The sequence below is a fragment of the Cavia porcellus genome, unplaced genomic scaffold (genome assembly GCF_034190915.1).
Source record: "Cavia porcellus strain 051 isolate PalLab524CR breed Dunkin Hartley unplaced genomic scaffold, mCavPor4.1 scaffold_1, whole genome shotgun sequence".
Taxonomy (NCBI): Eukaryota; Metazoa; Chordata; class Mammalia; order Rodentia; family Caviidae; genus Cavia; species Cavia porcellus.
The window spans coordinates 144,232,953-144,256,335 of record NW_026947484.1 but is presented as its reverse complement, the minus strand read 5'-3'; positions in this window follow the sequence as shown (position 1 = coordinate 144,256,335).

Below are 23,383 nucleotides of genomic sequence, written 5' to 3'. Positions count from 1 at the left end.
CTTGCAAGCACGCAATCATGAGCTTGATCCCCAGTACCAAAAAAAAAAAAAAAAAAAAAAAAAAAAAAGTGGACTTTCAGACAATTGTTGGAAAGGGTATTTTATATAATAAATTTTTAAACAAGCAGAATCCTCTTTGGGACATCTATTGGTACAAGCTTGGCTCCCAGTGTAGACTAATCAAGTGGCTGAGATGAGAACTCCCAGCTCCGAGTCTGCGGTCCATTCCTCAGCCCAGTGCCTGCTGCCTGTCATCAGCAAGTCTCCTTATCTATTATAGGCATAGAACACAATTTAGACTACGCATGCTGAGTGGATTAACTAATGATTGCAAACCACTCTGGAAATAGAAAATACCCCATACGTGCACAGACTTAATAATGATTAGCTAATAGGCTGTCCTAAATTTTACTTGTAATTCAAATAAACCTTTTCTTAATGATGAAAGTATTGCTATTAAACAAAAGACTTTTTTTAAACTAGAGGTTTTCATGGTATTTTCATTTGAGTTGAATTTCTGTTCTTCAGACCCATATTTCTGCCAATTTCTATCTCTTGTGCTTTCTCTGGCACAACCGAAAGAACAAAGTTAATAACAGAGAAAGGACAAGTTTAAACGTGCTGCATTTATCGTGAGTTGTAATTCTGCTATTAAATGGTCTTGGCATTTGGGAAATTCTTCTCAATCTTACTTGTTTTCTTAGAGGGGGGAAAAAGCAGCTGAATGCATGGAACATACACCAAAAATAATCTTTCTCTATCTTCTACGTTCTCAGACTTCTACCTCTTTGCATTCAACGTGTGACCTCCTGCCTGTCTAGGAGAGTGTGCAAGATAAACACAGAAACTTTATTTTCCCTTAACTTTTCTACAAGTAATGTATTCTTGCTCTTATATGCACACACACACACACACACACACACAATTTGTATAGAATTATTTTTCACTCTGATTTTTGCCTGTGGAACAGATTGAAGATTTTACCATCCAAAACCCACAAAGAGAAAACTCCTACTGTGGTCTTCAGAATTTCCATTCAGTTGATTGGCCTGCCAAGCACAGTGACCAGTACCGCAGCTCCTGATGGTGGGGAGCATATGGTACTGCTGTGAATAGTTTTGCTCTCACTGCTGTGAAATCCCACGCCTTCCTACAGAATGTGTTTGGAGGAGCAAATGGTAAGTGTTGCTCTTCAACATAGCTCCGTCTCTGCCTGTGGAACCCAGTCCTCTGAAGAACAAAATGAAGAGATAAGTGCAATTTTCACAGACATAGGGTTAGTGTTAGCTTTGGGGTTAAGGGCTACTAGTTAACTATTCCTTTCCCCCAAGAGGAAGGATTATCTTTTACACGTCCTGGATTTACTGAGATCTATAACAATAAACCAACTATCCAAAATTTTTGTTTGTCTGTTTTAATTCTCTTCCTCCTTCTCCACTTTCTTCTAAAAAAAAAAAAAAAAAGAAAAGAAAAACCTCAAAATGGGACAGAATCTCCAAGTTAAATTGAGGTTTTGAGAAACAGTGCTGGAACTGGAGTAGGCAAGCCTGCACTATCGAACTCTAACTAGCCTTCTAACCTTAGGCAAATTTATTCCGTGCCTCTTCCGTGAAACAGATGGCGTGGGCCCTCACCATCCCTCCCAGTTCCAAGATGATATATATATTTGTCGGGTCCAAGTCCACTCTACTGTCAACCTCATCTCCAGGAAACTCTTTCTAAACCTTTCGGAAAAAATTGTTGTCTTTTATTTTCTAATACAGCTTTCAGGAACGTACTTGGTTGCTTATTTCTGGGTTTATTCAGCTCTGCTGTCAAGTGCTTCTCCCTGTGTGTTTAGCAAAACTCTCTCCTGCTGCGGTACAAGGACACTTTTTCCTCTCCTGGTCTTTGAAAACAGAGAACAACCCTTTGCAATGTTGCTTATAATGACTTTTCTTATTTGTGCCGACTGTTGCGTTAGTTGTTATGTTGCCCCCTGCTTATAGTGTGTGTTCTAATGTTCTTCTAGTCTCTTCTCCTCTTTCTCTCTGGGTGGTCACTGTCATGTGCTGTCAGCACTGGTGTGGGATGGGTGAGGGGCTGGGGTAGGGTCCTTTGGAAGCCGGCTTCTGATTCTCTATGTACTGCACTGTCATTTACCAATATGTAACTGGAGGGGGGAGGAAGCCAGTCTTCCTCTTTTGCTTAAGAGGCCTGTGGAAACTTAAGCCCTAGACATGCTTCAGTGAAAGGATGAGGATTTGCCCAGATGGGAAACTTCAAGTACAGAGGCACTTGTACATCTACTTATCTTCAGTCTGGATAATACTGTTTATGAGTGCGCTATTCAAATGGAGGAAGAAGCCCACAGAGGAGAAATAGCAGGTTGGGATGATTCTGTACAAGAAGAGAGGCTCTAGCACGGATCCAGTGGGAAACGATGAAGGGAATAAAATTAAAAATGATTAATGACTGATCTCTAATGGTCTCATTGGATCCACAGGAACAGGATAATACTGAGATAGAAACACTTGATAGAGGAAAGGAGCATGAGTGGGAAGGAAAATAGTTCATGCCACGGGTTTTGGCAGGCTCTTAGGATAGGGAAGAATCTCTGAGAAAAATCAGGGGCTGCCCCTTCCACTCACGGTGGTACCCTCTCTAGTATGGCATCATCTTCTGAGAAATTCAAGGAGATGCCTATAGGATGGGATGTGAACCCCGGATAATAAGTATCAGCTTTTCGGATTTGAGAGATGTAGAACCTTTCCTTCTAAATGTACCCTTGACAATGCTATCAAATGTACTTCTGCATGTATAATTATGTGTGTGTGTGTGCACGCGCATGTGTTGTTCAAAGTATCTGTTTGAGAATAAGAAAATAGATTTTTAAGTTATGTGAGACCGAGTGTTATTCTTGCTCCAACCCACTCCTTACTTCTTCCCATCTTCTCCACATCAAGTTTAGAATTGCTATAATGTTTAAAGCTACCTATAAAGATTATAGTATCTACTATTTATGACCTTCTTAATATATGCCCGTACCATACTCATCATGCACATGAATTTTTACATTTAATCCTCACAGCAATATATGAGGCATTCCCAAACATTTTATGTAGTGCTTATTAAGTGCCAGACAATATTCCAAATGTTTTCTATACATACATGCATATACATAAAATTGAACTCAGTGCAACTATTTTATCTCCTTATTACATTTGAGGACACAGAGTCTCAAGGATATATACATATCCTTACAAACATTGATAAGGGGTAACATCAAGATTCAAAGCTCATGATCAGTTTACTTCACAGGCTGCAAGCTCCACAAGAGAAATAATTGTGTATGGTTTTGCCAAATATTGTATCTCTGATGCCTAAAACACAGTAAGCACACAAATATTTTGGTCAAATGACTGACTGTTTCAGGCTCTGAGGATTTGTAATGCCTCATTTATACTCTGAGGCATTTATAATGCCTAAATCATTATCCTCTATGAAATAACCAGAAGAAAACCTGAGCAGAACAAGTTTTCTTCAAAATCAGGGAAAATAAAACCAGGTAAACGAAAACACTAAAAGAGACAGTTATTCATTCATGCATTATTCATTCAGTGGATATTTACTTAGCACCTACTATGCAATAGGCCCTGGTCAACGTGATTCTTTTTTTGAGAAAGAAATGATGCATGCTGACCCAGTAACTTCTTGGACCCAGCGATATTCTCCCATCCGCCTCCTTTTCTCAAGGCTGATACCTCGAGACCAGCAACATGAATAGGCCAGTTCTGATCCCATGCAAGGAGCTCTAAGTCATGTTTCTTTTGTTTTCCATCTATCTTAGGCTTTCAGAACCCACTGGGGATAATGACTCAATGCTGGGGAGCGTGTGGGGGCTGCAAGCAGCAACTCTCACACGGAGGGACTGCAAATTGGAAGCATTTTATTGTTTTCTTCTTCTTTACTCTGAAAACTTTCCAAAAAGAGAGATCTGCTTGAATAGTTTGTAAAATCCATCTTAAGGTCAGCTCTAATTCTGTTGGGTCCTGGCAGCAGTGCGATTTCTGCCTGTTACACAGCTGCCAAAACACACCAGTTGCCCACCTTCCACATCAGGGGCGGCCCCCGGGCTCCTGCAAAGAGGCACTACAGAATCAACTTGGCCTCAAGGAAATGTGGAACGCGGCCGTGCCAGAGCATGAGTCTGACCTATTCCTTGGTAGTCATGCTCCAAAGAGTCCAGAAACCTCATTTAAAAAAACAAAGGCAGCCACTGTTTCAAGGGTAGGTACTCACGTGGTCTTCCATTTCTCATCATTTCTGTAATTGTGAAACGGTTTTATCCACTGGATCCACAATGTCCTTAGTACAGTACATTATTGTCTCTATATAAAACTATATATTTAAAATGGTTATCCATGTATAAAACTATGGAGAAAACGAGAAATCAGGAAACCTCAGTTCTAGTTTCTCAGTTTTCTATTAGTGTGGTAAAAATTCGAAAATTATGTCCCTGTGGTTTAGCTTTTTACTTATAAAATAAGATTGAATAAGAAGAGATTTTAAATTCTTCTGTGTTCTTAAATTTTACAATTGAAATTTTTTACTTAGAGGTAGAATTACACAGCAAAAAGAACAGATGCCAAAGCCCAGAGCCCACAGAAAGAATTCAGTTCCTGCCACTGACTCTGCCAATGAGAAGCCATGAAAGCTTAAACATGCTATTCAATATCTCCGAGTCTCCATTTCTTCATCTGGGGTAAGGATGTCAAGTTGTATTTTGTAGGACTGCAGGAAGACAATGAGGTAAAAAGTCAATCACTGAAATATAGAAGATGTATAAAACACATAGTAAGTGAAAAATACATCAGGAATAGGATTAGGCTCCATTTTTCTTCATAGAAAAATATTATGGCCAATTAAGGCAATTTGCATTAATGACTCCTGCTCTTCAGGCCTCCCTGTATTTATGCTAAAAGTAACCATGCAGAGGTCTGTGGGTATGGCTAGATGACATACTGCCTTTTGACCAGGAAGATGTTAGCAGGTACGTTACAAAACAGATGTTTGAAAATTAACTAGATTTAGTCATTAGTGTCTGTCATTACTAAGAGAAGCACATGTCTAAACTAACACTCATATCCCAAGAGGAGTATGAGACATAGAGGACAGAGCCAGCACTAGTAGTAATAAGGTCAGGCCAGCCAGATCTCAGATAAGTCAGCTCTTAAAAACTAAATAAATAACTTTGAGCCACTGGATTTAGAGGCTTGTTGTTACACAGTGGTTTCTGGTGTTACCTGATGCACCACTGCTTTAAAACAGGACACAAAGAGATGTAGATTATTTTAGTTTTTCAAAGTGGAGTTTATTGGTGACATTTTCAAATATATTTAATTTTCAAAATTTGGTGAACTTTCATATATACTTTTTGTGTAGAACTAGGTAGAAGAAAGACATTGAAAACTGTGAGAAAGTTACCTTTCTGGCTCAGATGAGAGTTTTAGTGATTTCTGAAGCATTTTAAACTGAATTATGAATATTTAAAAAGTTTTCCACTAGGTCTAAATAGTCTAGTGTTAGATTTAGGTTTGGGGAAATTTTAACAGAGAGGGATTTAATACGTGCGAGTACAAATCTGACCGCAGAGTATGATCTGCATATTGCTTAACACTATGGTCCATATATAAGCCAGTCATTTGAGTAACAGTTTCATTTAGAATAATAAGGTTTAAAAATACAGTGCTGAAAGTTGCCATTAATTAATTGATCAGCATGACCCTCTGTTCACAGCAAAAGGCACAACTCTTACAAGGAAGGACTCTGGCTGAATGCAATCACTTCTGATCAACTCCATCACATCTTACATAGATTAGTGAGCTTATCTATAGAGCTACATTTTTCTCGGCATTACAGTCAAAATTAGCTAGTAAGTTTCTTCAGGATAGGGGAGTTATGTACAACCCTTGGTCCATGACCACTTGATTAGCAGCAGATGAATACTACTGTAAAAGAATAGCAAGTTAAAACTTCCTTCTCATACTCAAGATCCAGCTGTAATCCTACTCTAACAGAAGGGCTGTGTTTCCCTGGGAACTGTTAAACCCATCTCCTTGTCCAATCCTGCCACTAGGGTATCAGCTAGCTCCTCAGAGACCCAAGGCATGCCATACTCTTATTGAATCTTCCATTGCAATGGCAAGCAGAAACACCGAAACGATACTCAGGTTGTTTACGTCCTTTAACACCAAAGGGATACCCAGGAGGCAGATTTATTTATGTCTCTGGGCACTGATCAGAATCATTCCCAGAGTATCAGGACTTGATCTTTAGTAATCTAGGGTTTATATGAGAAAGCTAACAGGAATTACAGAGGCAGAATGGCTCGTCAATTGGGAGTTGGATTATACAATGTACATCACAGTGATCAGCTATACATCACAGTGACTAATCATTTCTAAGGAACAGAAGCAAATGGAACTGCAACTATTATCTGGGCAACTAACAAACTGAGGTACACTGGCTGGGATGGGGGCTTTTTCTGTTACACTATGACTATCAAAACACTTTGTACATGATATGGTCTTCATATTATTAAATATATGAGTGATAATGTTTTACCAGTTCAAAACTGAAGAAGCTGAGGATCAAAGACATTAACTAGTTTCTAGAAATCACACATCTGGGCAATAAAAATTAAATTTGAATTCAGGTTGTATTCTACTTCTATTATAGCACACTTGAATCAGAAGTCTTATGGCAATAGGCACAGGGTGTAGGTAAAGCACATGGCATTGTAGCTGATGCTGAATAATTGAAAAATATTATTTTAAATATTTTCAATATTTAATTGAAAAATATTATTTTCCTTTATAACATTGATGATGTTACATCTTATTTTCATGGCAGCAATCTCACCATTACAGGTTTATCTCTTTTCTCTGAATACTCCTTTCTCAAAAGTTATCAATATTGTTGGTTGACAGGACGGAAAGCAGAGCAAACATCCCAATAGAATATGGTTCATTTATAGTATTTAATGCTAATTAGATTATCATATGGTAATTAATAACTAGAAATAGTTAAATATAACTATATAAGTATAGAAAGAGTTAAATAACACGGAAGTACATTCAGTATTAATGTCATGTTGTTTTAAAGAAGCATAGTATTTTTAATACATATATTTGTAGTGCTATCCATACTGCTTTCAAAACTTAAAAAAAATTGAGAAAATCCTAGAAAGAAATATTTATAGTATTTTCCTTTAAGTGGTAAGAAAAAGAAGAATGTTACGATTTTTTATTTTACTGAAATTTTTTAGTCTCTAAAACTGAGTCTCACTTGGACACACTGAAAGTATTTAATAATGCATTTCCCTACAGCAGATGGACTACTGTCACCATTCCTTTTTTTTTTTTTTTTAACTTGCATTGGTACACTTTTACAGTGCATAATAATTACAGTCACTGCAGGGTATTGATACATACGCGTAACATATCACTGTCACCACTTTGCTCCCATTTTATCAATGATTTTGTTGTTGTCATGATACCTAGAACCCTGAATTGTACTTGGTTATTTCTTATTGACCTCTCCTGGTACCTGACTGCCCATTTACTAAGAACAGGAATTGCCTGACACTCTGCATATTCTGGCAATTGACTCATCCTCAGTCACAAAGAGGGTAATAAATCTTTGTTAAATGAATGATATTTTCTCGTGACAGAATTAAGCATTTGCCCCATGACCTGCAAGAATAGGAAGAATGTATACCAGGACTGTATATAAATGTGTATTGCAACAGAGTCAGAGCTTGCAAACATTGTAGTACTTGTTCTGCACATTGGCAAATTAGAAAATAAAATTTAAAATGTAGTAAGCTGTTTTCCTCCCACATTGCCTTTTCTGAGTAATGACGAATAGTGCTCAATATGCATGCTTTTCTAACCTGAAATCTGTAAATTTCCAAATACAAACAAAATGTATGGAAATTATGTCAAATCTAATTTTAGTGTGTTTTCTTAAAATTAGGATGCACGATAACTTAGTTTCATGAGCAGAACAAATAATGCAATTAGTTTATTCTTCGACTACTCTTTTGCTAAACAACTCAGTTGGAAAATGCGTGCAACATTGAAACCTGGTGCTTTGTAGTCACTGTTGTAAGTTTCATATGTTAAACAAAGACAAACCAACCTGAAACCTTTTGATAAATATGATGCTTGTGGTAACTGCAGCATTCACTTCGTATCCCATTTCTCCAAGTTCCTGTCAGCCAGATGTCACTTGCAATGCAAACACTAGAAAAATATGAAATAATAATTTCATACATCATCTATGTGTGCATGAGCCGGTCAAACATTCAATACAAATTCAAACTGCTACTACACACAGAGCAAATATCATCCAAATAATATTTAAAATGATTGAAAGGCTTTTGATTTGGGAGTGTATTCTCTTAAGCTAAGTGGTCCCCAAGACCATCTAGCAAATTCAATTGTTTCATTTTTAAAATGTTTTCTGCCCAAAATTATATCAAACTCTAATGTCTCAGTAGAAATACATGGGATTGGATTGCTGACTGGGCGCCTGATGTGAAAGAAAAAATCTAATTTCACGATGGCATTTCCTCATACTGTCTCACCAAAATACAAAATTGATAAAATTTTAATGGATAATTTTCAGAAGCAAAATGTTAACTACTGGAAAATATGCAGGGAAACTTAGCATTGTAGGCCACGAGAAGCAAATGAAGGAAGGAACTGACTGTAAATATAAATATACAATGCTGTATAAAAGGCATTCTTAAAAGCTTTTCCTTATCAAAAACAGAACTTCGACTTTAAAAAGCCCTTTACTATCAAAATATAAGCTTTTTGTGTAAATGTGTCCTTTACTAAGGTACTCTTTCCGAATCTTTTTTATTTTTATTTTTTTTTAGGATGATACAGGAAAAAGAATCATACTACAAGCTATACTATTAGATATACATTTGTGCAGTGTTGATTTCTAGTTTTGATGTTAGCTATGAAAGTGGATCTGTGTACTGCTGTCTTCAATTAAGAGATAAGAGAGGATGGTATTAGATTCTGCCTGCTTTTTTTCACTAGGGTCCTAAAAACCCCTCTCTTTCTGCTTGCTGTTTAGAGGTGAGGTTCCCTGCCTCCCCTGCGGGGGGAGGGAAAAAGGTTCTGATTCCTTTTGTTTTAAAGGAGGGAGCTGAATGCTGTAAGAAAACAGGGTTTCTGACTAAATGGATCTTCCTTTTAGCTGTCTGACATTCAGCGGGTCTCTTCATGATCTCTGAGCCTCAGTGTTCTCATCTATAAAGTAGAAGACATAATTCCTACCTTGTTGTTCTCTTGTGATATTTAAGGAATCATGTTTACAAAGCACCTGATACAGTGATTGACAGAAAGAACATACTCAAAATGTTACTTTATAATTATTCTAATATTGTTGAGCTTCTAATGCCTGCTCCTTTAATTCTATCTGAAGTTAAATTCTTTCCTGGTTATCTTCTTTACCAGAGTGGGCAGCCATGGGAGCAGACAGAGGCAAGAGCCATTTGTCAGGTTGCCCAGGACATTGGTGAGCTGAGCCACGGGATAGTAAATGCACTGCGGGGTGCTGAAGTCCCTATGTGACCTATCAGCCATGAGCTGAAGGTGACGGGGACACCACAGAAAGGCAGGTGTTGACCTACTGGGAGGAATCTTTTTCCTTGGAAACACTGAGTTTGCTTACTAATTTCCCTTTCTCAGGGGAAACACCCCTAGATCAACTAATAACACTTGGGATTCTCTCTCTCTCTCTCTCTTCCCCTCTCCATTCCTACTATAAGGCTTTGAATCATTATATATATTTAGTATTTAAAATTAAAGTTAGCTTTTTTTTTTCCTTGAAGCAGCTTATTTAACGAAATAAAAAGCTAAACAAAAACTAACTCTATATGTTAGCTAGGATGAAGGACTGTTAGTATAGTTGTTGATACATAGCATTTACAATTTAAAAGAATCGTTTTGTTTTTTTTTTTAATCTCGATTCTGACATTAGCTATCATCATGGGCAAATTTCTAAATGACTCTGGGCATTGGTTTCATTAACTATGAAATGGGAATGTTTTTACTTCTTAGCATTATTATAAATAAAGTTGCCAGGTAAAATACAGGGCAATAGGTTAAATGAGAATTTCAGATGCACAATCTTTTAGTATGTCTCAGGTATTGTGTGGGACATATTCTATTAAAAACTAATTTCTGTTTATCTGAAGTTCACGTTTAGCTAGAGATCCTATATTATTTGCTGAATATGGAAATCTTAAGCTCAGTAGAGAATGGCTCTTCATTAAGTGTTATCTCATTCCCTTCTTCTCTGACTTAGAGTTGTATAATTATATATCTTGTACATAGCACAAACTCAGTGCAGTTTATTTTGCTGTTCTTTTCAGGGTTCCATCCCCTAATTTCTGTGCTCTTTGCCTGACAAGGGAGGGACAGCCTCCTCTACTGTTGACATTTGCATCCAGCCTTGACTTCTCCCTGCTTCTTCCCATTACTATCTGCAGCATGCACCAGCGGGTGTGGGGTGGCCTAGTTAAAAGGACGCAGAGGAAGAGACAAAGCTGTTAGTACAGGTCCCACTCAATTTAAGGCAACTTGATCTTTGAACATCTGAACTTGCTGTGAAGCAGATGTCCCGAAGAGTGATCGTTCCCATTGTTTTACCAAGTGCTCTGCCACAGACACTCTTTACATTGTGATTTCTCTAAAGAGTTCTGAAACTAAATTGTAGAAAAGGATTTGATTTATAAAACGTAGAGGTAAGAGAAACTATTTAGCAAAAATTCTGTTAGCTAAGTATGTGATAATGGCGTCACTAGCAGCTGTGTACAACTGTCCCTGCGCCCGTGGCGCCCTCACCCCAAGTCAGCTTTTCCGGACACTGTTATTCATCTGGCTCCAAAGGCTTTCAGCTTGCAACGACTGCCAAATGCCCTCTTGGGGTGGTGGCCAGGCATGAACTTGGCTGTTCATAAAAGATACAGGGAAGGGTTTTAAGGACACATTTTTTTTGCTACAAGTTCAGCGTTGTTCCTCCCTGAGAAGCCAGAGATAGTACATAGGATATGATTCAATGGAAAGTCTTTGTATGAGAAAATGGCTCTTTCAATGTGGTCTATCTGAGGATCAGCACATTGGAGTCTGTCTGACCCACATTTCCAGAGCTACAGCTGGCTCCGCTGGACGAAGGGCAGCCAGCAGCACCCTGGGAGAAGCTTTCTTCTGTCCTAGTTTGGGGGAAGGAAATACCTCTGTGTCTGGAAAATAGCTAGGGCCTAAAACCTAGGAATATTTCTAGATTACACACTGGCCTTTCCAGGGGATCAGGCTTTGGCTAACTGCAGAAAGCAGGTACTGTCCACTCCTTAGACTCATTTTCTCATGTAAACAGGCGGCCACCACTGCACCAGCTGCAGCTTCTGGGTGGTCCTGCTAGGAAGTTCCAAGTGGACTGCAGTGCAGTCATGTAGGCTGGTGGTCACACAGCTAGGATAAGCATCTGGGGGAGAGAGAGCGGAGGCATGTAGGCTCTTCACGCTCCCGTCTCGTCTCGGTGGAAAATCAAAGTAGAACGGAACTTCCCAGAGCAGTCTGTCATCCAAAATTAAAAAAACAACACTGAACAGCCAAAACCATAGAGGCAAAGAGTGGGTGACTTTTTCTGATAGGCGATTCCTAATACGAAGGTTGTTAGGTACTGCTGTTCCCTTTCCCTTGGGCATATAGACACAGGACTTTAATAAGTGTGAGTTAATTATCAGTATTATGACATACTAAGATATGATATGGTGAGACTTTCCAGTAACTTTTTAAAAAAATGTTAAAACAGGAGTTGCTGTGCTGGAATTCCACCTCTACCACTTGTTAGCTATTGGACAAGTTCCTCTCTCTGTGCCTCAGTTTTTTCATCTGTTAATGGGAAATACTAGTTAAGTTCTCTAATACATTTTTGAGAGACTTTATATAGTTTAAAGCAGTGACTGGCACAGACTGAACACTAGGTATTAACTGTTACCAAAGCAATTAAAATATAAACATTTTAAACTCTAGATGTGTACAGTGCATGATAGTTACAAAGTCCTTGCACATTTTTTTTAGTGGATTTGTTGTCATTGTGTGCTGGAGTGAGACTGGAAAATCTCCATAGGAGAATCAAATGGTTATTTCAGGTGGAAAAGATGTAGACGAGACAATGAGGCAGAAGAGGCACGTTGTATAAAGGAGATCTTGAAGGGGTTGTTGTCCTGGCATCTGAAAACCCGTGCAGAGGTGTAGCTGCGCCCAGCAGGGGTGTGGACAATGAGAAGATTGACAAGGTTAGAAGTCAAAAGAAATGTGTACAAGTCCCACACAGATAAAGAATCAGGGGTTGTAATATGACTCAACAGACACCTAAAGTCTGAAAGATTTAGCATTTAGAGGGAAAAAAAAGTTCTTTGTCTTATATTTTACCACAAAGTAATTACAAGTCAAGGTTCAAGAGTGAAGCACATAGTAAATTAAAGAGCATAGAGTAACCAGAAGAGAAGCAAATGGAGCACTTGACAAACATGTGGGGAAAGTTTAAATGTCTGTGCTTAAAACTGGTAAAAAAGAAAATTTGCATGCGATGCTATTGATCAAATAATTTTGAGGAATCACATTTCATTTTGGTATCACTGTGAGCTTTTCATCCCTGTGACCTAATGTCTGAGAAAAACAATGTTAAAGAGGAAAGATTTATTTTGGCTCAGTTTCAGAGCTTTGAATCCATAGCTCCACCACTTTTAGGCCAGTGGTAGGAACATGTGGTAGAAGTCATGGCAAAGGAAAGCTGCTTAGCCCAGGACAGTTAGGAAGAAGGGAGGAAGAGAAAGAACCAGAGCGAGAGCCTGGGAAGCAGAGATAATCTCCAAGAAGACACCTCTTTGTGACTCACTCCCCTCAGTTGGATGCTTTTTCTTGCTTCTGTCATCCTCAATACATGCTAGCAATGGATTAACCTTGGGTGAAGTTGGAGTGTTCGTTCACTTATGAAAAGTCCATCAGCAATCAAACTTGCAAAATAATGAGCTTTATGAGGGGTATATTTTAGATTCCAATCAAAACAATACCCATATAGGGGCTGGGGATTTAGCTCAGCAGCATAAGCACCTGCCTTGCAAGTAGGCGGTCGTAAGTTGGATCCCCGGTACCGGTAAAAAGAAAAACAAAGTGTAAAAAAAAAAAAACAATACCCATAGACTAAGTCAAGGAAATTTAAAATCACAAATGTGTCATTTTCAGTGGAGGTTCTTGGCTTCTCTAGGTTCCAAGTACCATCAAGACATTTGAGCAGGTGTTGTATAATCTGCCAGGTATAGAGTAAAACAAAATGTAGACATTCTTGTTAAAAATGAAGGAAGCAAGTGTCTTTAAATGTTCTAAAGACAAAGCTCTTTCCTTTTTTGCGTGTGATATCTCTTGTCATTTACTTTCTTTTTAATATTATTTATGCTATTTTAATATTTCTTTATATTATTCTAAGTACGGAAAAATTAAAAGTTGTAATTATTAGCAAGAGTTTGATCACTCATCTTTGCATTCTGTGATATTGGTTTTAAAGATAAAAATAAGAGCCTTTAACTCACATGAAATCATGGAAATCACAAAACTGTATTATGTCACTAGGTGCGTGTGTTTCATTACCAAAAAAGGTTTGGACATGCTGCACAAGATGGATTAAACAGTCACTGTTTAACACACACATTCTATTAACACTCTGCTCTCAGCATTCTGATCAATAAGGAGAGACTCAAAGGAAAAGCAACTGTGGATTGCCTGATCATTTCCTTTCTTTCCATGTCATCATTTTAACATAAGTTCCTCCACTGTTTGCATTTGCGGGAACTCCATGTCTTCTTCTGTGGTCTGTAAGGAAAGCAACTTCTGCTGGAATGAAAATCATGGCCTTTTGAGGTGACTAGTGTTCTTTATCCCTACACTTTCTTCTTCAAATAACTCAGCCCTCGATGGGATGCATTTATCTTGTACTTCCTTTCAATCTTCCTTGAGCTCACATGCTTGTGTGCCCACCAAACACCATGCTGACTGGGTAAAATGAATGTGGTGTGTGAGCTGGGAAGCAAGGAAAAATGGGTGCACATGGTATATTATACCTCTCTCTTCTGCTCGTGCACAACCTTCATTGTCCTTTAGGACTTCATTTGTAAAACCCAAATTCAAAGATTAAATTTTTAAGAATTTCAAGATTACAAGAGCTGAAAATTAAATGAAACATGCATTCCCATGTGACTGTGCATGCTTCCCATCCCAAAGCCAGCTCTGACCTCAGGTCACATTCTACTTTGACTATCTCAGTAATTGCATGCTCTTTGGAGCCCCTTTGGTGCTCATGGTCTACACAAGTGATACCTGGTATTTTGTACCCTATAAATCTGTAGTAGTCTCTTTTAGACTTATCCTCAGCCCCTGGAAAGGAAGAATTGTCTTTTACAACAAGGAGTATCTGTGGCGGATTGCAGGGTGTCCTGTGTGTGTGGCAGTTACCTTTTGTAAATAAGGATGGCAGTGAACACCCCACAAAGTACTGAGGGCGGGATTTGACTCATGGAATCCCTCAAACAGAGTTAGCAATTGTTAATTTATTCCCAATTGTTAAATTACTTTTAAATTACTTTTATTTTAGCTAATAAAGGAGTAAAGTATCCTGGTTATTACTTCTGATACTCCCTTGTAAACTTTTGTATCGTGCAGTATTGTGAGAGAGCTACTTTTATGAATAAAACTCATTGCTAGTCTTTAGGCTCCTGGTAAAAGGAGCCTTTTACACTGGTAAAAGGATAATGACAATAACAAGAGATTTGGGAGTATGCATATCACCATAATATGTTAGTCCAGAAATAATATTTCTATCAACCTTCAGGTAGGTATATGACCATAGGTCCTGGACACAGAAATCTTTATGTATACAGGAGGAAAATTTAATGCATATAAAAATATTTAGCCCTTGTCAGAAAAATAGATTGTACAATGACTTTAGAACACACAGTTGTGGGCCAGATAATTAAGGTGAAAAAAAGACATTCAGAATTGAGTCGAACATGTTGAATGGATTACCCACTCCCTCTCTATCCGACTCCAAATCTGGGAGCTGTGGGAAGTTCTACAAAAACCAAGTAAGATGGTACTCAGAAAGACAAAGATTCTTGGGTATAGGTTGACTGTATCTCTGATAATTGCCCGCAGTAGCTCCAAAACGTGAAAGTCTAATGGCTTTCAGGATTACATCTCAGAACCTAGAATTTAAGTAGCAAAAGGGTTGAGAGCTTAGAAAGTCACAACTCCATCCTATGTCATGAGGAATACAGGCTTAATTTAGGAAATCCACCCAAGCAGATTATGATGTAAGTATGCTCTAGACTGGTGAAGGCAGTGAAAGGAAAGGTACACTGCAGAGCCTTAAGGTCGACTGTTGGTGGGTGAGTGTGAAATTAAAGACAGTGAGTCTGGTCACTTAGACACAGAGCCAGCGACTAGACAGTGTGATCAGGCCTTTAGCTAAAACAGCCTCATGGACTAGACAAGGTTTACGGAAGGACAGGAAGTCAGGGACTGCAGTCTCTGTCCTTATTCCCCAATGAGAATCTGCAGGAGAGAATCCAAGGCACTCAGGGAGAATGTGAAAATCTATGTGGTCCATGGGAAAAAACAGGGGAAATAAGTCCCAGGAAAGAAATAGGAAGCAAGGAAGGAAGGGTGGAAGAGAAGAAAAATGATTATGTTTTTGAAAGCTCCTTGCCTTACTCAAGGCCTGATATATCACAGTGATGCTATTTGAAGTCAGTTGAAGATTAGAGAAATTAGAAAGAAAGAAAATAAGGTGTGATTTAGTTTGGACTGGTGCAATTTTTCTCTTTTGCCCTTGCTGATAAAAATGTCATAATTTATCTCATGATGAGAAACTTAAAAGATAAACACTTAATTGAAATAGGCTGACACCTTTCCTAAGGGTACTCATTTTAAGACTAGGATGAAGAGAAAGAGGGAAGGATAGAAAATGAAGGCGAAGAGAATTGATAGCACACTAATCTATTTCCAATCAAAAACAGCTCGAGGTCCTCAGAAGTCAGCCCCTGTGGGGTGGTTGCCAAACAAAACGTAGAGAAGTTGGCTAGCTACAACCCACAGAGAGGAGTCCAGCTATGGAAGGCCAGCTTATAAAGGTGAGAATGATCTTCTCAGGAAAGCCTCTCCAAGGGGCCATGGTTTCTGTGTTCATCAAACATCCTGAAATCCTGGAAATTTGGAGGCAGTCAGAATTGATTTAAGCCTTTTTTAAACTATAAATCTCATTTCTGAAAAATGATTAACAGGTAGAGACATCAATAGTAAAATCCTGATCAGGGGAAATGCGTTGACATATGATCTAGATAGATTAGAAAATGAACATCCAGGTTTCTGAGAAAGAAGACTAATGATGTTAGGTCAGGATGAAATAGAAAGGAGCATCACAAGGGCTCAAAAGTCATAAACCATGGGCTCACCCTGACTGGACACCTTCAGCAACTTTCTGAACTAGAAAATTATCAGGAATTAGTCTGAGAGTACCTTTTTTAGGCAGCATTTGGAGTCTCCGGCTTATTTGGTTTTGTCCTGAAGTTTTGAGAGTTCTTTTGCTTGGGTCCTGACGTTTCTATGAAAATACTGTCCTGCCTACATCTTTCAGGGCAATCAGTTGTATACTCAAACTCAGGGAATTGAAGGGTTGGCTCGCAAGAACAATAAATAAGCATCTAAGATACTTCCACACTGTGCAGCCATCTGATTTTCACAGTGTCACAATTCTGCTACCTCTCAGAAATAAGACAGAACGGTTGATCTGAAATCAGTGGTGGCTGAGACCAAAGTCCTTGTTTGCATTAAGATCAAATAGTGAAGCAAGTATATAAATTCCTGCCAAATAAAAAGAAAGCAGGCATTCTGTTCTGTTTGCTAGTGGAACAGTCCTGTACATCTGCTTCACATGTGGCATATCACTTGATTACTTAAACTGTGTCTCTACTGAAAACACACACACACACACACACACACACACACACACACACACACAGATGCATGCATGCACACATACATGCATGCCTCTTTTATTTTATTTTTTTAGAATAACCCAGTGGAATGGTCTCAAATGTAAATATTGATGTGCTGCTGTTTCTCTGTGATTTGATGGAATAAATTTATTGGGTTCTAATAGTCTCTGACTTGACCTGCTCTCCTTCAGTGACACACAAGGACTAGCTGGAAATTGCCCCAATCTTAAGAGCTGAGAGTCACTGCAAACTTACTGCAAGTCTTCTTTATGCAGGGAGCTTTGGAGTCCCTGACTCTTGGTGTTAGGCACTGACCCTGCTGCTAAGCCAGCAGTGGTCTCTAAGTCTCAAACACACCACTAAGTTTTATAAGAAATAGGCTTATAAGCCTAAAATTCAAGGTAAATTTTTATTTCATTTGAAGGGTTGAATGGTTATATGAAAATTAATTCCCCAACTCTCCCCCTATCCCGCTCCTGCCATGTCTTATTACGGTTACAACATTAAATGATAAAAATAGATGGTTCTTCGTTTTCAAAAATGCAGTATTCAATAGATAGATGGGTAGTTAGGTGGGTAGGCAGATACTTACTGTTCAATTCTAATGTTTCTGACTTAAAATTTTAAGGTCATTGTCTCCCTGCTGACACCTCTTACTACATCAACATCCCATTATATCATTATAGACTCATGAAGAATGTACTTTTACATTTTGCAGGATAATGACTCTTTTGTATTTCAGTTTTTATCATAATATAAATCTTGAATTGCAATTTGCATATCTTTTGTTTAGAAAAAAAGAGACCCCTCTTTAAGACTTTGTCATTTTAATACATAGGCTTTAAAGTGCTTTTTTTTTAAAGAGAAATGCACCAAAATATTCCAATTTATTCTTCAACTGAATCTGATTCTACCTCTACTGCTTCATCTATAAATTAGCAAATATCCTGAACAATACATTTCCAACAATGGTGGCTCAACTGCTTATTTCTCTGTGTCAATAGGCTGCCTGCCTGTTAGAATCCCAATCGTAAACTTCTAAGGACAATTTAGACGAGACTGGTTGATTGATATACATAGATATTTTTTATTTATTTACTGTATATGAAAAGTATCCTGCCTGCCTAATAGCTCTTTTAGTTTCTGCCTCTTTCTTTGTTTTTGGTTGTTTGTTTTTTGTGTGGTAAGACGATCTCTTATAAAGTGGTCTGGGAAACTTGTCACTGTGCCAGACCTTGGGGAATCTTGAGAAAGCTTTGATGACACAGAGCATGGGCGGCATCCTGCCCACCTCAGCACCGTGGGTGGGAGTGAGGGCTGAAGTAGCCAGCTTCCCAAAGGCTAGCTCAGTGCCTGACACGCAGAGCGTGGGCCCATAACCCAAATATTTGTTGAATAAATGAATGAAGGAAGAAATGAACTAATTTGTAGTTTCTCTTTCTTCCCAACTCTGCCATCTATTTACAGAGTGGATTCAATTACTTCCATTCTCAGAACCTGTGAGATGCTCCTTCTTCTTACCAGGCCCTATGGGAAAAGAAAATTATCTCTTCTTTCTGTCTTTCTGAATTCTTGCCTAGGTCCTCTCTAACAAAAGGCATGTTAGCAAGAACAAAGATCATACACTTACATAATACAAGATTTCTATGACATGGGAGACCTCATAAAGGAATAAAGACCTGACAAAAGAGGTATAGCTGGATATTTCCATACTAGATTTAATGAAGAGTGGGTAGCTATACAAGAAGACAAAATTATCACAGAGCAGGGAAGGGTGGTGGGATGAGCTAGACCTAGAAAACTGGGGAAACTTAGCAAAGCCCATTCTCTATGACTTCTCTTGTCCTTCCTCCTTGTCCTGTCCTTGGCGATGAAGTTGCTCCATTCCTCTGGGAGTGGGCATGGCACTTCTCTCCTGAGGGTGTTAGGACCTGCTTCAGGAGAGGAGCACAGAGTTCTTCCTGCACTTAACAACTGCTCAGAGTCCTTCAGCTTATCCTATTCAACCTGCCAAGATGTCACAGTTTAGGGAAGCACACCTGAACCTTGTTAATCCAGTGTTGTTTGTTAGCTTTACCCTGCTCTTGTGCAGTCCTGAATTGGAAGGCTTCCTTGGTTTGCAGAGTCACAAGACTACTGTGGGAAATCTACTTCTTGTGACAAGGGAATCCCACCATCTTAAAAACCAAAGTTTAGCCCTGTACTTTCTACTGTCCTGTTGACCCAAGCAAACCCGCTATATAAGTTAAGGGAGTTTCCAGGAGCCACTGAGGCAGGAATCAGCACACAAGAGAATCAAGCCACGCTCAGAATCACCCTACAAAGGAATTTAAGTCTCAGCTCTTCCATTTGCAAGAGCTTTTTAATTCAGCTAATTATTTAATTTCTCAAAGTCTCCACTTATTCATTTGTCAAATTAGGAAAATAATCTGTTTTTATAGGGTACTGATGAAGGTTAAATGTGTGTGTAAATATGTTCCTTCAGACTTTGTTTGGAGCATGAGTTTACTTCTGTTCCTGCCACCACCGTCACCTATTATTTCAAATCATCTCTCCTTTCTTCCTGGGGAAAATGGGAAATGCAAGTGTGGCTACAACCACAGGTAGAATGAGAAAGATGAGCAGGAGAGAAATGGACCAATCTCCTCTCTAGCCCTAAGTCTTCACCTAACCTTCCCTTTGGATGAGAACACGCTCCGTGGACACATCAAGGAGTCCACATTTGGCCAACCTGGCTGATAGTGACCTGGTAGGGAGCTTTGCAACCCCTCATAAACACAAGCAATTAAACCCCGAAAAGCTCTTAGGCTTATTGCCCAGTAAACTCACAATGAATAGCAACCTTAATAAAAGTTATAAATCTCACCTCAGAGCCAACAGGAAATTCAAACTTTTGCATGTGTGGGAGCCAAAATGCTGCTGAAACAAAAGGGAGGTGGGTGGACAAGGAGAACATTGTGCTTGGTCGCTCTCCCCTGGCAGCACCCAAGAGCCCCAGGCCTGGGAAAGGCCCTTAATTGTATTTGTGAGGCAGTTCCCTGGTCACCTGCTCCTCTCTTCCTTCACCTGCCTTAACTCTTTCCTGTCCCAGTGGCCTGAGAGGCAGTCCATTCCTGTGCTGCCTACGGATGGAAATAAAAGATGGAAAGTTTCGAAGGGGCCAAAGTGTGGGCATGTAGCTTTTTCAGCTCAAAGTTTCAATCAGAAAAAACTTTAGAAATTTAATTAAACCCTAAAACCGAAACAAACTCAGAGCTATAAAATAAAGAAAAGAAATAAAAGGAATATCAAAGAAGAGAAATCACTGGATATTTTGATCCACAACCTCACAAAAGGGTGTTAGCTTTAATAAACAGTTACAATTCGGGACTGTTATGAAGCGTAAGGCACACTCCTGGCCGTGTTTCCAATTTCCTCTCCCGCCTTTACTGCTGTTATATTAAGGTCTGTGGTGAGGCAAAATGTTTATTAAAAAAGGTGAGGAGAGCAATATTCCAGATTAGATTATTTCACCTGTCCGAACTGTCCAGCGGCCAATCGGAGCTCTTGGGCGTGGGTTTGAGAGCCACAGCCTCCCACCTCTGGGGCTGAGGGGGAAAAGGGGCAGCCTGTGCTCACAAGTAAATGCAGATGAGGCTGTTTTAATTACTCGCTTCCCTGAATATGGAATACATTTGCAAGTCTTGGGTAAGGGGCAAATAAATGCATCCAGAGCCTCCTCCATCATGGAGATAATTACACTGGGACCCAAAGACATCTCAGCAGCATTGGGCAAAGAGGACAGAAGATACAGGACAGTCTTCAGAGAAGGTGCCCTTCGTGTCGTGGGGAGTTAAAGTATGGGGTGTCTTTGAGATGGCCTCATACAGAAATATAGTTTGCGTTTCTTTTGAAGACCCAAGTCTTACAGAACTTCTCTGGAGAAAATGAAGAAAAGAGTTGAACATGTTGTAAATTACCTAGAATGCAGCAAAATTCCATTAAAGCAGTGTATTTTTTTGACTCTCTTGAGGGTCTTTTTTTTTTTTTTTTTTAACAATAGGCTTTCTTAAAGTGAATCCCTAGGGATTTCCAAATCCTTTAATTGTTCTGAATTTCTCTAATTGTAGGAGGTGCTGAAAAGTACTTTTACATATTGAGTGAATTGTCTCTATTCCCCAGTGTTAACTCTTCCTCTATATTCCTTCACTTCTCTTTCATGTCATTGGGTACATGATATTCCTATCCCAAGTCAGGAGAGTAAATGAGATTTTGTTGAAAAAATATTATTAGGGTTTAAGATGTGCTACTTGACCTACGGCATGACCAGAACTATGCAATAAGTTGTGTATAATATTGTTCCAGTTAATTTTAAAAATATGTTTTAAATCCTTCACACAACTATTTCTGTTTTCTTCTCCCACTTTCAGATGTATAAGTTTTCAGCCTGCAAATAGGTAGTAGAAGGCAATAGAAATACAGCATGCACCCCAAAGGTAAGCCACATATCTCCTATGTAATTTTATGTTTTCTAGCAGGTAAATTAAAGAATAGAAAAAATATACCAGTGAAAATAATTTTAATGATAGGATATTTAACCCAACATATCGAAAATATTAATATTTTAAGGCATGATGGTCATGAAATTTTACTAATAAGATGTTTGTCATCTTTTACATGAATTCTTCAAAAATCTATTTTGTATTTTATAGTACTGGACAGCACATCTCAGTTTGGACCAGCCACATTTCAGGGCCTTACCAGTCACTGTGGTTAACGTATTAGGTGGTGCAGCCCTAGACACTCAAAATTTCTAATTCTTTAAGGAGTTTAGCTGATTTCCTTCCTTTTATTAGCTTTGGCATACATCAACACTACTCTATTCCTTCAACTGTGAGTGCTTTAAAACCTCTTATGTCTTGTAAGATCTGAGTAAACCCAGGAACATATCATGTAACAACAGACCCTTGTGGTCTCCAGTGAGATGAACCTGATACTTTCCAATGCTTACTCGAAGAACACAAAGTCCTCTTCTTTTAAGAGGCCTGTGAGCATTTATAGAAGTGTCAGTCTGCATATGCAAATCACCCTGGAGAAGAGGGGCTACTACAATGGGGGGCATCCGCAGGCTGTCACTGGGGTTTTATTGTGTCTTGGTCCTGGTTTCCACCTGGCCTTGGTTCTGTCTCCATCCCTCAGGGTAACTTCAAGGCTATGGAGGGAGTCCTTGGGCTCCTTGCTGTTCCCTGGTCCTGCAACATGTTCATTTTGACAGGCTGTCACTGTGAGTAACCTGACCCTGTCTTCACCTTGAGATAATCAAGAACTCTGTGTGTAGCTTTTAAGTACAAACTTTAAAAAATATTATTAAATTCCCCAAACGTATGTTTCTTCCTCTCATCCCACCCCATCCCAATCAGAAAATCATAAAAAATAATCTGTAATTATTTTTCTGGAAAAGAATTTTTATAGTCTATGAAACAATCGTTATAATCTACCAGTATAAATGAATGTCCTCCCAGTTTTATAGTTAAATATCTGAAAGGCCCAAAGAACAAACTATGATGTGTAGGACCAGCCAGCCAGTGAGCAAAAGGAATTGAGAGCAGCTCTTTTCCAGATTTCTGCTCTTAGAAAAAAAATCAAAATATTCTAACCTACCACACGCAGAACTCAGCTTACGCTCATAGCCTTGCTGTTCAGACGTTCACTCCTCTGAAGAGGCCCTTTGGAGATCAAATTCCCGCAATACTTGATCTGCTCAGTGAAAGCCTCAGAATATTAATTGTTTGTGAGGGAATGTTCATGCAAAGAAGGAGCCAAAAACAACCAAAGTAGAGGTCAAAAATTTAGATTCAGTGGGAAAAGTGTTCACAGACTTTTAGGTGCCTGTATTTCTTAAAAATGCTATTCTACATTTTCTTTTTTTAGTTTATATAATTATTGTTACTCATTAGCTAATTAAACATTAGACTAATTTTTATTTTAAAGAAAACATAAGAGCTGAGATTTACTTTTCGGTGCTTTCTTCCTCCCTGTCACCAATGCCTGGGTACATGCCATTTAAACCATTGTACCAGATACTAACCCTCACTTGGTAACAACTACCTAAATTTGAAGACATCGCTAACAACTAGGTAAAGGAATAGAGAGAGAAATCCAGCACCACAAATCCAAATCTCTAAAGAAATGGCAGATGCCATCAAATGCTGTGTTCTGCATTCTCTCTTGCCAAGACTTCAGCAGCTTTCTGAGTTGAGTAAATAGTGCTGGTCCAGGTAATGT